The sequence below is a fragment of the Balaenoptera borealis genome (assembly GCF_965194805.1).
Source record: "Balaenoptera borealis genome assembly, chromosome: X".
In the NCBI taxonomy this organism is placed as follows: domain Eukaryota; kingdom Metazoa; phylum Chordata; class Mammalia; order Artiodactyla; family Balaenopteridae; genus Balaenoptera; species Balaenoptera borealis.
The window spans coordinates 108,037,734-108,053,385 of NC_138881.1; positions in this window are offsets into that span (position 1 = coordinate 108,037,734).

Consider the following 15,652-nt stretch of genomic DNA (forward strand, 5'->3'; position numbering starts at 1 on the left):
CCTCCAGAGAAGATATCCAAATGGCCAATAACCACAGGGAAAAGCTGCTCAACATCACTAATCATTAGGGAAATGCAAGTCAAAACCACAATGAGATATTACTTCACACCCATTAGGATGACTATTACAAAAAAATAGAAATAGAAAATAACAAGTGATGTGGAGGATGTGGAGAAATTGGAACACTTGTGCACTGTTGGTGGGGATATAAAATGGTGCAGCTGCTGTGAAAATGGCATGATTGTTCCTCAAAAAATTAAACATAGAATTACCATATGATCCAATAATTCCACTTCTGGGTATATACCCAAAAGAACTGAAAGCAGGAACTCAAACAGATATTTGTACATCCATGTTCATAGCAACATTATTCAAAATGGCTAATGATAAATGGATAAATAAAATGTGATATATACAAACAATGGAATATTACTCAGCCTGTAAAAGGAAGAAAATTCTGACACATGCTTCAAAATGGAGGAAACTTGAAGACATTATGCTAAGTAAAATAAGCCAGTCATAAAAGGACAAATACCATATGATTTCACTTATATGAGGGACCTATTGTAGTCAAATTCATAAAGACAGAAAGTAAAATGGTGGTTGCCTGGGGCTGGTGGAAAGGAGGAATTGGGAGATACTGTTTAACGGATGCAGAGTTTCAGTTTGGGAAGATTAAAAAGTTCTGGAAATGGATGGTGGTGATGGTTTAACAATCCATCATGATGGATGTGAATGTACTTAATGTCACTCACTAAATGGTACACTTAAAAATTGCTCAAATGGGGCTTCCCTGGTGGTGCAGTGGTTAAGAATCTGCCTGCCAATGCAGGGACATGGGTTCGAGCCCTGGTCTGGGAAGATACCACATGCCGCGGAGCAACTAAGCCCGTGTGCCGCAACTACTGAGCCTGCGCTCTAGAGCCTGGGCTCCACAACAAGAGAAGCCACTGCAATGAGAAGCCTGCGCACCGCAACAAAGAGTAGCCCCCGCTCACCGCAACTAGAGAAAGCCCGTGTTCAGCAACAAAGACCCAACGTAGCCAAAAATAAAATAAATAAATTTAAAAAAATGGTTCAAATGGAAAATTTTAACAATTTTTAAAAGTTTAAAAATCAATGTTCTATTAGACCTTACAGTTTTGTTGATAGTGAGAAATCTTTCACAATGTACAAGATAGCCCACCTTTCATCAGATGGTATCAATGTGTCCTTTAGGATGAAGAATTTATGGATATTCTATTTTCTAAATGTAAACACTGCTTGACATGAACCAAACAAAAACACATTGAGACCTCAGCACAGATTCAAGGATCAAATCCACTCTGGGGGAGAGTTCAGGAAATGGGATGCAGAATGTATGTACAGAGAAGTACAGAGAAAGGCCTAGAGCTTTCAAAATTGTTGACCTGTGTTACCAGTAGCTTCCATAATGGTTTACTACAAGTACACATCAATAGACAAGGTTCCGAGACCAAGCTAGGGGAGAAGAAAAGTTGAAAACTAGGAGGTAAAGTGGATTTGGTTGGATGCAGTTAAACCCAGAAGCCAAAGTTGAAGCCTGGACTAAAAAGACCCTGAAACTGAAGAACAATGCAGACGGCAGAGAAGGACTGAGACATAGGCATAAGCATAGTGTGACAAAGGGGGGTGGTAGGAACAGTAGTCCTTAACCATCATGAATATCAGGACACAGGTAGCACTCCTCACACTATGCCACTGGGGAAGCTCACCCAACCTCGCCCCAAAATTCTGAACCAGGTGAGGTGAGATATTGGTGCCCTTGGTTAGATTATGGTCTCATTTAACATTTCATTTAATATACTGGTGGGTCAGCCTAAAACATGTCTCTGTTGTTAGAGTTGCATAACCTAAATATTCAATCTTCACCCAAAGTTATATAGAAGCATCTTTACCTTGAGAGCCTTGGCCCTAAGGGTAAGAGCAGTAGTTAAAGAAAGAAATGGGTCAATGCTTATAAGCTTCATAAATAGAAACTGTAATTACAATTGCACCTTTTTTTATGCAATAGCTGAGTCCCGAAGAATTGTGGATAAATGCAACTACTTTTCCCCACTGACAGAATGTAATAGCTCAGAATCACTTTATTTTTTATCTCCACTTGATCCTAAATGGATATAGGTGCCTCAGACTTTAGGTATTGATTAAGAACATGTGTGTAAAGCAACTAGCCCAGTTCTAAGTGCTTTTCATGAATTATCTCATTCATTCATTCATCACAACAAGCCTCTGAGTTAGGTGTCATTATAATCTCAGTTTTTAAGATGAGGGAATGGAGGTGCAGAGTGGTTAAGTGGCCTAAAGTCACACAACCATTAAGTGATGTGGACCCAGAGTCCAAATACTCAATCACTACATGGCTCAATGAAGATGAAAAAGAAAGAATGATGAAGAAAAGGAAGAAAAAGAGGAATAAATAATTAAGCTTACCCCTGCTTCCTCCCATGGAGTTGAATATGGTCCCAGTAGCAAGAGAAGGCGGTTCCATATTGCGAATGCCCCAGACCACTTTGGAACTTGACTATGACCACCTCACCATCAGATGTCATAGATCCAAAGTCAAACGTCTCTGGCAGGTCTTTTTTTTTAATTAATTAATTTTTTTATTGGAGTATAGTCGCTTTACAATGTTGTGTTAGTTTCTGCTGTACAGCAAAATGTATCAGCCACACATATACATATATCCCCTCTTCCTTGGATTTCCTTCCCATTTAGGTCACCACAGAGCACTGAGTAGACTTCCCTGTGCTCTACAGTAGGTTCTCATTAGTTATCTATTTTATACATAGTAGTGTATATATGTCAATCCCAGTCTCCCAATCCATCCCAACCCCACTTCCCCCCTTGGTATCTGTACATCTGTGTCTTTATTTCTGCTTTGCAAATAAGTTCATCTATACCATTTTCCTAGATTCCACATATATGCATTAAAACACGATATTTGTTTTTCTCTTTCTGACTTACTTCACTCTGTATGACGGTCTCTAGGTCTATCCACATCTCTACAAATGACCCAATTTCATTCCTTTTTATGGCTGAGTAATATTCTATTGTATATATGTACCACTTCTTCTTTATCCATTCATCTGTTGATGGGCATTTAGGTTGCTTCCATGACCTGGCTATTGTAAATAGTGCTGCAATGAACATTGGGTGCATGTGTCTTTTTGAATTATGGTTTTCTCAGGGTATATGCCCAGTAGTGGGATTGCCGGGTCATATGGTAATTCTATTTTTAGTTTTTTAAGGAACCTCTATACTGTTCTCCATAGTGGCTGTATCAATTTACATTCCCACCAACAGTGTAAGAGGGTTCCCTTTTCTCCACACCCTCTCCAGAATTTATTGTTTGTAGACTTTTTGATGATGGCCATTCTCACTGGTGTGAGGTGATACCTCACTGTAGTTTTGATTTGCATTTCTCTAATAATTAGTGATGTTGAGCATCTTTTCATGTGTGTTCTTTGGATAAATGGCTATTTAGGCCTTCGGCCCATGTTTTGATTGGGTTGTTTGTTTTTCTGTTATTGAGCTGCATGAGCTGTTTGTATATTTTGGAGATGAATCCCTTGTCAGTTGCTTCGTTTGCCAATATTTTCTCTGGCAGGTCTTAAAAGTGTGTTCTCAGAGGGGATACAAAATCGGCAGGAACCACTAGCCTTGCTCAAGGTCAGAGAAGCAAGAGAATAAAGTCCAAATTCTTTGGCAATGTCTCACTACCCATTCACTGCCCTATAGTCTAAAGAAACAGACCCGCTTGCTGTGGATGAGGATACTCAAGGTCAGAAGAGCAGGAGACCTAGAAGCCAGAATACCAAATAGCTGTTCGTGAGAAAATCCACCAAAGGAATCTTTAGACAGAGGCTCTGCATGGTCCTCCAGCAAAGATAAGCATCTCCACTGTACTTGAATGTTCCTCTTCCTTGTTCTTTTTTGCCTCTACAACGCAGAATCTTCACTGACCTGATTTTCATTGCTTGCCAAGTCTACCCAAATTCACTGCCTGAGGTTAGTAAAAAACAAACAAAAAAAACAAGCATATAGAGTCAGTTCTGCTATAACACTACATATGCATTTTTAAAAATCACTGCACTAAAAAAAAAAAAAAAAAAAAAAAATCACTGCACTATGCAAAATTGAGCAACAAAACCCACAGGGTTTATGGGGAAAATGGGATTAGAAGAACAATAATAAAGACATCAGTGACACGTTAAACCAGATAGGAAAGGCAGCACAATTTTACACATGTTAATGGTTAAGAAATACACAACTACTACAATAAACGTGGCACTTTACCTTGAAAAGACCTGAAGTTTGCTTGTGAGCGTAGCAGGTTCTGAGCTATTGTGAAGTGGTGGAAGGAGTGTTATCTGAAATCAGATGGAAAGTTGTAACACTAGATGTGGATGGGTGTGCCCGGCAGCTGTTTGAGGTGTGTGTTTGATGTTTTACCACACAGCTCAGTTAAGCTTGGTGCTGTTTTCTGCATTCACCTAGCATTTCTTGCTGATGGAATCATTCTCAAGCAAACACGAAGTTCATGTCATGCTCAAATTGTTCCTTAACATATCAATTGGAACAAACTCGAGTTTTCAAAACAGATGTTATAGCAGAACTGACTTAGTGATTTAGCTAGTGAGAAGATGGAAGACAGTGGCAGAATGGAGTATTATCAAGGACAATCAGGCTCCAATTAAAACTCCAGGGTACCTTCCCATCTACTGTAAAGACCTGCACATACAACTAAAGAAAGCATCTTGGTATATTTCCTCTTTTGTTTCAAGATCCTAAAACAAAATTCTATGGGAGCTGCAGGTCCTATTCATGCCCTAGTGTGAGGCGCTGACCTGGACCTGCTGTCTCCCCCAAAATCGATAGGACAGTTAAGTAGGAGTCTTTGGAGGGTTATTTGACACTTAGAGAAGCTTCACATCAACCAGTGCTTAATAATAAGCCCAACTGAACTCAATAAAGACAGAAACAGTCCCGAGTGTTCCTTTTAAATTCTTTGCCTTGATTTTGTGCCTTTGCATATCTGATTCCCTCCACCTGGAATCATCTCCCCCCTTGTGGTGATTTTTAAAATATGTCCACATATTCTTTAATACTTTCCCATGTCAAGATGTGGAGTTTAACTCCCCTCCCCTTGAGTATGGGCTGCACTTACTGACTCACTTCTAACAAATAGAATTATAATAGAAGTGATGGTACATCACCTCTGAGATGAGGTTATAAAAAAGATTGTGGCTTCCATCTTGGTTTTCTCTTTCTCCCATTTGGATCATTTGCTCTGAGGGATGCCCGCTGCCATGCTGTAATGTTCCTTAGAGAGAGGGCCAAGTGACAAGGAACAGCCCACAAGAAATGGAGACCTGCTGACAATCACGTGAGTGAGCTTGGAAGCGTATTCTCCAATCCCAGCGGGGCTTTGAGATGACTACACCCTGCTGACAGTTAAATTGCAACTTCGGGAGAGACTGAGCCAGGCCCATTCAGTTAAACCACTCCCAGACTCTTGACTTTCAAATACTGTGTGAGATAATAATGTTTGCTGTTTTAAACTGCTATGTTTGGGGTTAACAAGCTAATAGCGGTTATCTATCTATTAGCAGTTAGATAACTAATACAACTCTTCCCCATCTGCTTCACTTCCATTTGTTCTTTAGAAGCAGCTGAAGTGTATCCTAGTTCATGAAATCATCCTGACCACATTCTGCTACTGAACCCATCCAGTGTTTTGTTTTACTCTTGGTTATTGTACATCTTTAGCTCTTAAACTTTCATTTGGTGATTGTTTATATTTTTTTATTTCTTTGTTGAGGCTTTCATTCCATTTCTTTCAAGGATTTCACCCTTACTTGTTAGTGTATTTTTATAAACAATAGCTGATTTAAAATCTTTTCAGATAATTCCAACATCTGTCATCTAGGATGACATCTGTTGATTGTCTTTCCTCATGTGAACTGAGATTTTCCTGATTCTTCATATGCCTAGTAATTTTGGATTGTATGCTGGATACTTTGGATATTGCCTTATGAGTCCTTGGAACTTGTTTAAATCCTATGGGGAATGTTGATGTTGACATTTCTGTTTTAGTGGGAAGTCAGTCTGGTTAGGTTCAGGCATAAGTGCCGATCCACCTTCTGTATGTTGTGGTTCCCAAGTCTGTTTCATTTTCAAAGCCTTTACAGCACCATCCAAGTATGTCTCATGTATCCACCACTCAGTAAATAGTCTGGGACCTGAGCGGTGGTCTATCTGTTTAGTTCTCAAAGTTTTCGTTCTGCTAAATAGGGTCTAATCCATACATGTTCACACAAGGTTGAGCTCCAGAGTTTATAAGCAACTTTATAGGGTCATTTTCCCAAGCTTCTCCCTTTCTGTGATTTCCTTGGCACTTTCTGCCCCCGTGAGACATCTTTTCAGTCCTCTGGCCTGAAATCTGAGGCTTTAGTTACTCTGCACTATTACAACCGTGTCCTTGTTTAGGTCCAAGCAGTTGGGGGGAGAGGAAGAAAACCAAGGGGAGTTGACCCACCCCTCTTTGAATCACAGATCCACCGAAGAGAGAGGAAGATTCCTTGTCCTTCAAATTTTAACTCCTACAGGCTCCAATTATCAGCTTCTGCTACTATTGCCACACGATTTCTTGGGAGCTGGAGCATTAAGAAAAGAGAAAAGAAAGAGGGAAAAAAATGGAAGATTTCCACACTACGTGTTAGGAGTTTCCTTTTCCATTCTTGAGCCAGAATTAGATTACTTCTCCTAGAGCTGTCTCTTTCTGCTTCCTGATGGCCACTTCTAGAATTCTGATGTACTAAATTCAGGCCAGGGTACATCAGAAGGGAAAAAATAGCATACTCACCACCAGTTCAGAGGCACTTTGAATTCTGGTTTTCTTTCCCAATTTGCTACTATTTACTTTCTTTCTTAAAATTAATTTTTATTGGAGTAGAGTTGATTTACAGCGTTGTGTTAATTTCTGCTGTACAGCAAAGTGAATCAGTTATACATATATCCACTTTTAGATTCTTTTCCCATATAGGTCATTACAGAGTATTGAATAGAGTTCCCTTTGCTATATAGTAGGTTCTTATTAGTTATCTATTTTATATATAGTAGTGTGTATATGTCAATCCCAATCTCCCAATTTATCCCACCCCTCCAGCTACTATTTACTTTCAGACTGCTCACTGCTCCATTCATTCTGTTCAGGTTTTATCTCTGTATACAACTGGGGAGACAGATGCTGACTCCATCTACCCCAGAACTGGAACTCCATGATGCTGTATTATAATTATCTAGATTTGCTTTTCCATTTCTCCCCAGAAGTGCCTTAGGACAGGGACTCTATGTATCTCCCACATCTAGAACAGAACTTGGTATAACATTGGTGATGAATAAATTATTCTGTAATAAGGGAATGAGTGAAGGCTCTAATGAAGGAAACCTACCCATTTCTAGAGTCCAAAAGCAAGGAAACCAGCTTGTCAGCAGAGTCACGGGGCAGAGCTTATACAAGTAGGAAAGGGTTACAATGCCCTCTTCATGTAGTGTTACTTTTTTCCACAGAGGCCTTCTGAGGGCAATGCTCCCATCTTTGCCATCTAATCCATTATTACTTGCATGGCAGAGACTTCAGACATAGTAGTAAAGGAATGAGTGTATATAAAAATGACTGTCAATCAATAAATTTCAGTGAACAAGCCCATAAGATCTCTTCCACTCTATGCTAGGCACAGGGAGAATAGAAAAGGAGGAGGCATTGTCCCCGTTCTCAAAACACAGTTACAATACAGTTACAATTTATAAGACTAACTCATACTGAAAATAGAAAGAATTCAACACATGACATCAGGAAAGGTGTAATTGTGAAGAGTACTGTAGCAGTTCAAAGGAGGTGCAGATCAGCGCGGCTGGCACAGCTACGACAGAGGAAGAAGCAGGCCTTGAGATGAGTCTTTAACGATGGGTTAGAATGTAGTCAGTGGAGGTTTTTTTAGAAAGATTAAGCGGCACAAGCAAAGGTGTGAAGATGGGGAAGGACATGAAGAACAGATGGACCCGACCAGAGAAAAGATTATATTTGATGAGCCATAGAGAAGCCTTAGTGTTCTGTACTTATTGCTGCATTCTGGCCATACTGTCAAATAATATTAAAATCTCAGGGCTGGGAGGGATCTTCACTTATTCAATCTTCTCCAATGCCTAAGGCCTCTATTGTTTTGTGAATCCAGTTCCCCCACCCTCCTCCCAACACACACACACACACACACACACACACACACACACACACACACACCATCCTCCACCCTCTTTCTGGCCACATTGGTCCATTTAGAATCAGTGTTTCTCCCAGGACTATTTGGAGAAGTATCAGAAAAAAATTTTCTCTCTCTCCTAGTGTTGCTAGGACACCACATGGAGAGAGCCTGAATGCAGAATAAAGGAAAGCAAAGACAAACAGGGCCAAAAAAAAAAATGGTGAGACAGAGCCTGATGACATCACTCGATCCCTCTAATCAGAGCCCCTGAAGTCACTTCCTTGTTATATGATACAATCGAGTCCATTTTTAAGCTTTTTGAACTGGTTTTCCGGCATATACCACCAAGAGTCTTGAATAACATGAGCCTTCTCCACACTCTCCTCTCTAATTGGTTAGGCAGTTTTGTCTTGGAGTCTCCAGATTATAAGGCGATCGTTTCTTTCTGAGGCAGCCCATTATATCTTTAGACAGCCCTGAGAGAATATTATTCCTTTTATTGAGTTAAAATTTGCCTCCATGTTACTTCATCTTCTTGATTCTAGTTCTTATCTCTGGAGCCAAACAGTGCAAAGGTAATGCCTCTGGCACATTCATTTGAGGGCAGCTTTGATGTCTTCCCTGAGACAGCTCATACTCAGTTCCTCATGGCATAGTCGGCACGACTTCAAGTCCCCTTACCATCTTGGTCACACTGCTCTGAATTGGTTCCATTTTGTAAAAGGTGTTGTCTAAGACTAAATGAAAAATTCTAGGGGTAGTTTGACCAATACACATTACAATGGAATTATAAATTCTCTCACGTTCTGTTATCACAGTGATTATCAACTTAAGGTTTCCCATTGTAATTGCTTGGGGAGCTTTAAACATACTGAGTTCTAGGCTCTACCCTCAGAGATTCTTTTTCAGTTGAGCTGGGTCGAAGCCTGGGAAGCCAAAGGTGTGACCCACCATATTAATGGATCTTTAAAAACGCATAGACACAACTCATAGCTAACTTATATTTGAGCTCACTGTATATTAAAACCCCTAAATTTGTTTTACATGAGCTCTGTTAAGCCACACTCTGTATTTAGGTAATCACTTTCTTGGCCTTCCCCCATAGTATTTTATGCTTATGTCTATTACATTTCATTTTGCAGATTCAGCCCATCTACCAAAGCTGTCATATTTGCAGAATCTTAATTCTGGCTCCCATTGTGTTTACCATCCCTCTGGTAGATCTGATAAGCCTGTTTTTTAATAACTTCAACCAAGTCATTAATAAAAATGTTTAAACAAGTTGAGGACAGAATCCTATATCTTGTTACTAGAAATCATCATACTAACACTGTCCAGATCTGTACCCATACCTTTTGGGTATATTACCTCAACAAGATTGACATCAAGTTTGCCAGTCTGTGTTTCATACAATCAATCCATCATTACTTCCTTTCTAAAAACTAGAATTTCCTTTGGTCATCTCATGACTTCCTGAAAATGGGTAGAATTCAGAGTTCAACTTCCTCTTCAACTTTTATAGCCTGCAAAAAAACCTAGAAATGAATGTCTGTGATTGTATCTGATGTGTGACTTTCACTTTTAAGACAGCTGTGGCCTTTTGAGAATTAAGACACTGGAATAACTAGCCTCTCCTTCCACTCCAACTTTCTGCTGCAAAATTGAGCACTACAGACATTAGTAATCATCAAAACACTCCAGCGGGAACCAAAGAAAGGCTCCTTTTCCCATCTTAGCTCAACAGTGTTTTCCTTCTTTGTTCATTACATTTGCTATCATTGTACTTCTCCAGTAGGGGTTGCTAAAGTGTGTGTGCTGGTGAGCGGTACGATTTCCGTGTCATCAACTTTTATCTGTGGCTGTACTGTAACTTTGAGTGTTGTGCTGTTTTAGCATTCTCTTTGGGCTGGGAGCAAAGAGAGAGGCCACATTATTATTTAGTAGAAGCTGCAATTGAAGAATCTGGGCAGCAAGCATAATAAGGGAGGAGCAGAACATTCTTTTGTTCTCACACAGCTGCTTGCTTTTTACCTCCATATTTTATATGTTCAGATCTTGCCTGTGAAATGCTTTCATGTCTCTCTCCCTCCCTCTCTCATGTTCTCTCTTTCCTTACCCCCACCTTCTTTTTCTCAGATACATTGCTATATCATGTTCTCATGGTGGAGCCTCTCAGTTTGATTTGAATTCATTATTTTTGTCAGTTTTATTCCAATGAGATGGCATTTCTTGAGCACACATGGAGAGGGAGCTGAGATGAGGTGAGGTACTCTCATGAGCATGGCTGATCCTAACAGAATTGGTTGATAAGCAAAGTTTCTCTGAGGTGCCCCTGCCCTCAGCATCTTCTTCCAGGCATCTTCTGCTTACACACAACAGCTCCCCTTCTTCCCTGAATCTGGTCTTGCAGGTCAAGTGCCGACCTGCCGTGCATTTAGGACCTGTACCTACTGTACTACTTCTTCTGCAGCTCTTGGGAAGGAGGCTCTGGTGTAAGAGCATGAGTACTGGCCTTGGTCAGCTCAGCTCCATCACTGATTTGCTGTGTGTCCTGGTCCAGTCATTCAATTTCGCTAAGCCTATTATTTCATCTGTGCATTGGGATAACAACAACAGGAATGCTGACCCCATGAGATTGTTCTGAGGATTTAAGGGATATGAGAGGATTCCATAAGCTTTGATCAATAAACTAAGAAGAGTGGGCTACTGAGTCTTCAGGCCCTCATTTGAGCTATGTGTATATATTATCAGTTGTAATACTGATAGCTAAAATGTATGAGGGTATCTGCCAGCCACTGTTCTAAGCACTACACACACACGTACACCACACATCATGTGTGTACATGTATACCCACGTAAATAAAAACCAGGAGTCTTCTGGAAACCATGCCAGCTACCTGTGCTCTCTTAACTCACACAGCAGAGACACTGTAGTACACAAGAAAGAGCACAAAGTAGGGCATCAGGAGCCCTGAGCTATAGGCCTCACTAAGCCATGAGTTCACTCTGCAACTTTTGGCAAGTCACCCCCAGCAGTGGTGAACTAGACAATGCCCACAAACGCTTGCTCTAATACACTGAGACTAATAATAGGAGGAGACGGAGCACTAATGGCAACACAGCAAGAGTCCCTATTTCAGTCCCTCACTGGACATACTGGTGGGGAAGAATTGGTTCCCATGCCAATTACCAGGGCTGGCCCAGCCTTTAGGTTCAGCCAGTACAGTACGCTGGGGTCTCTCCTGAAGGGCCTGGAGAGGATGATGAAGATGAGCACCAGCTTTCCTGTGACCTGTGGAAACCTACTGCCTTCAAAGGAATGACAAGAAATGCCCCAGCCTTGATTGTAACAGGATTCCTGTTGCTGGGTCTATCCAGATTCAAACACATCTCACTCCTCATTCCATTAAATACTCTATAAAAGGTCTCAAATATCATCCTCCAACCCCAAAACCCAAGCAGTCCAGGCCCCATCACCAACAGCTGAGGCAACTTCTTCTTCTGCCCACCTACTGATACAAAAGACTAACAAGGGAAAGTCACACCTAATTGTCACCCTAAGAAGATTCCCTACCTTCCTCAAAGGACACTCCAAAGCATAGATATTTTCCAAGTGGCCACTCAGGTGGTATGAGAAGAAAGCCACCTACTCAAATTGTTCTCTCCCATACCTAACGTCTTCATGCATGAAATTTCACTGTATATCATTTCTTTGAGGGACACATCCTGCTAATATGTGGGAAAGGTAATACATTAGACCATTAACACATTAACCTATAATTCACTTTATCAGGTAAGTTTGACAGAGAAAAGGTCCTAAAGGCAGTGGGACACAGGACAAGAAAACTTTGACAGTGATGATGGTGAAGAGGGTAAGAGATATCCAGAGCTGGAGGACACGCCTTGGGTTGCAAGCCTGGCCTGGGAAACATAAGGGTATGTGGAGTATGGAAATAGAGAGGGATACTAGAGGAAATATATGCTTTTCTAATCATAAATACCTAAAATCTCATTTTTCCTTATAAATCTCAGCCTTGGTAAATAGAAGGGGAGGGATCCTTGCCAGTTTTCAAACAGATAAAGCAAGGCCAAGAAACATGACTTTGCCCAAGGTCACTGACTTTATCAGGAGGTGCACCTGGGAGCAGTGGAAGATAACACAAATTCAAGTCACTCCCCTTCTCTGAACCTCAGTTTAACCATATTCAAAATGAGGAGCTTGGACTAACCAACCCCAAGACCCCCTCTAGCTCTAACCTCCTATAACAAAATTCTCAAAAACCTGCTGATGTCTTGTAAGAGCAAACAGAAAAGATCTGGGCTCCAATGATATTTCTACTCTGAGACAGATTATTTTTTTAGTCAATATATATTGAATGCTTAATATGTGCCAGGCACTATGTCAGGCACTACACAAGGCCCTTCATATGTATCATCTCATTTAATCTTCCCAAAACCCTATGAGAGAAACACTTTTATTGGTCCTATAAGGAAACTGAGACTCAGAGAGGTTAAATAAATTTTCCAAGATCACACAGTTGATAAATGATAGGGCCAGAATTCAAAGCCAGGGCTGTCTGATTCCATATCCTGGCTCTAACCACTGTTTATCAAAGTGATGGCAGAGCACATATTATCATACTCCCAGAATGACCAAAAACAAGAAAAAAGTAAACAGTGGCTGTGTGATGTCATGGAAAACACAAGCTTTGGATTCAGACAGATATGGGTGTAAACTCTGACTCTGTTCATTTACTTACTCTAAGCCTAAGTTTTTTGATCTGTAAAATGGGGATGAAAGGGCTGATATCAGAACTAAATCAGAATAAATGACGTAAAGAATGTAAAGCACCTGACACATGGTAAATAATGAGTTCTCTTCCACCATAAAGTCCTACCAATTAAGCTTATGAACCAAAGGGTAAATGCCATCATAATCATACTCTTTTCCAGGCTCCACCTGTTGTGTGGTTCTAAAAGACCACCAAGAATGAGGTAGAAGAGCTGCCTTATTTTTTGCAAAACAACACTGGGTCCCACGCATCCGGTAGAAAGCAGCTGGCCTAGACATTTTTTCTTTAGCCTCTAGGCCACACGCTCTGCCTTTGAGCAACTAGTGAGGAGAACCCTAAGAAGCCAAAAGCAATGTCAAGCCAAGGGCAGCCTGCCACTGCTTCAGTTCCTCAAACAGACTCTCTTTGACACCGGCATTTCTGTCGTTGAGGAAACAGGATTCTCTGAGTCCTAAGCAGATGGTGTGTGAGTTTCGGATCCTCCTACCCAGGTGGTGGAAGAAGGGTGCAGAGGCAAGAGTGAGACTGCTGAGCCCAGGCTGTGTCAAAAGCCAGAGAGAGTGAAATGGCATTGCCTTGCCCCAGCTCCATGAAGACTCCCTCTCTGAAGAAATATAAGAAGAGAACGCTGGTGGTGACTGCTACTAGCTACTAGTTTGCTGAACATACTCAGGGGAAACAACAAGAAACATAAGATGCCTTTAACCTTTACTGAGCTCCTGAAGTTCACGACACTGCTGTGAGGGAGGCTAGCCAGAGATTATCACCCCACCTCACATTTGAGGCAACAGGCTTAGAGACGGTAACTTACCCCTAGTCCTGCAAATATGAAAGGATAGAAATAGTATCCAAGTCCAAGTCTGTCTAGATTCTTTTCTAAAGTTCACCACGTGGGAAAAAACAGAGTCATGGGGAATGCACCAGCACACAACCGTGTGACCTGTGGCTTCCTGTCAGCAGAATCCATACCAAGAGACCTATAGACGCTGATGCTGCATTTGCAAAGGGGACCAAGAATAACAAATTTAGTTGAGGGAAGTAGGAACTTTGATGCCTCATACAGTAAGTCCCCATCAGGCTCTGAAGCCCCAAATAAAAGTAGCAAAATTTGGCAGAACTAGCAGAGCTGGAAATAAAAAAGAAGAAAATCCCATTCCTTAGCAAGAACTATCTTCTAGGAGAAGAGGCCTGGAAATAGAATAAGCAGTGAAGAGAGTAGAGATTTAAAAGGTATCCCTAGGCTTTAGAATTTAAATCAAAATCATATGTTCATTTAAATTTCATGTGAAAACATAAGTCCTCAACCAAATATTTATATGGTCATAATCAGTCTATCAGTTGCAATAATGTTGCATAGCAAACCATCCCTAAACTAAAAAGCTTGAAACAACAATCATTTTAGGGACTTCCCTGGTGGTGCAGTGGTTGAGACTCTGCACTCCCAATGCAGGGTGCCTGGGTTTGATCCCTGGTCGGGGAACTAGATCCCACATGCATGCCATAGCCGAGAGTTCGCATGCCACAACTAAGGAGCCCACAAGCTGCAACTAAGGAGGCCGCCTTCCACAACTAGGGAGCTCACGTGCCACAACTAAGGAGCCAGCAAGCCGCAACTAAGGAACCTGCCGGCTGCAACTAAGGAGCACACGTGTCACAACTAAAGGAGCCAGTGGACCGCAACTAGGGAGCCCACCTGCTTTGCCACTAGGCCAAAGAAAATCACATGGCCAAACTCGACATTAATGGGGTAAGGAAATATAGCCCTCTTACAGAGATTGGGGAGGAAGGTCAAGCGAGTGAACAGTAAATATATCACAGCCAGTAAAATTTTCAGGTATGTGGCAGTATTTACTTAACTTAAGAAGACAGCAGTGTATGGTGGCAAAAAGCTTAGGCCATGACATTAGGCATACTTGAGTTAAAATCCCACTTTTCCACTTAGTGTACTAGCCTTTTGCATTCAATCACCATCTTTTACGTGTCAACTGGGGAACAGGGAGAGAGAAAGTAGTCAAAGTTAGCAGAATATTTGTTGTACTTAAGGCATCACCCCAATAAAATCTTAAAATTGCTACAACCAAGAAGAAACATTTTTAGGTACTCAAGAGTTCCAGTTAATTAAGTTTTAACTTTTTTTAAACTTTGATTTCAAAAAGAAAAAGAATCATTTCCTGCAACAAAGCAAAATTACTCTAAAAAATGGAATTGAGATTTGACCCAGGTAAGTTGGAGTAAGTAAGACTTTTCTCTCACTGAAATTAACCACAAAGCCTGGACAGACTACATTGAGCATCTATTTAAAAGGTAAATAGCAGCAGGGATTGCAAGGAAGAATACCAGAATTGGAGGCATCACCAACCCAGCAGTGAGTTTAGCATTTTATCCCCTCCTATAGCCCTGGCCAGAAATCAAGGCAGACAGAAACCCAAAAGTAAGCACTATGGTACAGACAGAGAAAGAGAAAGTCCCAAAAGAAGCTCTCTAATTCTGGCTGGAGGTACAGGAAAGGAAACTACTAATGTTCATAAAGTGGAGGATAACCCTGGTGAACAGCCTCTAGGTGATCATGCAGCT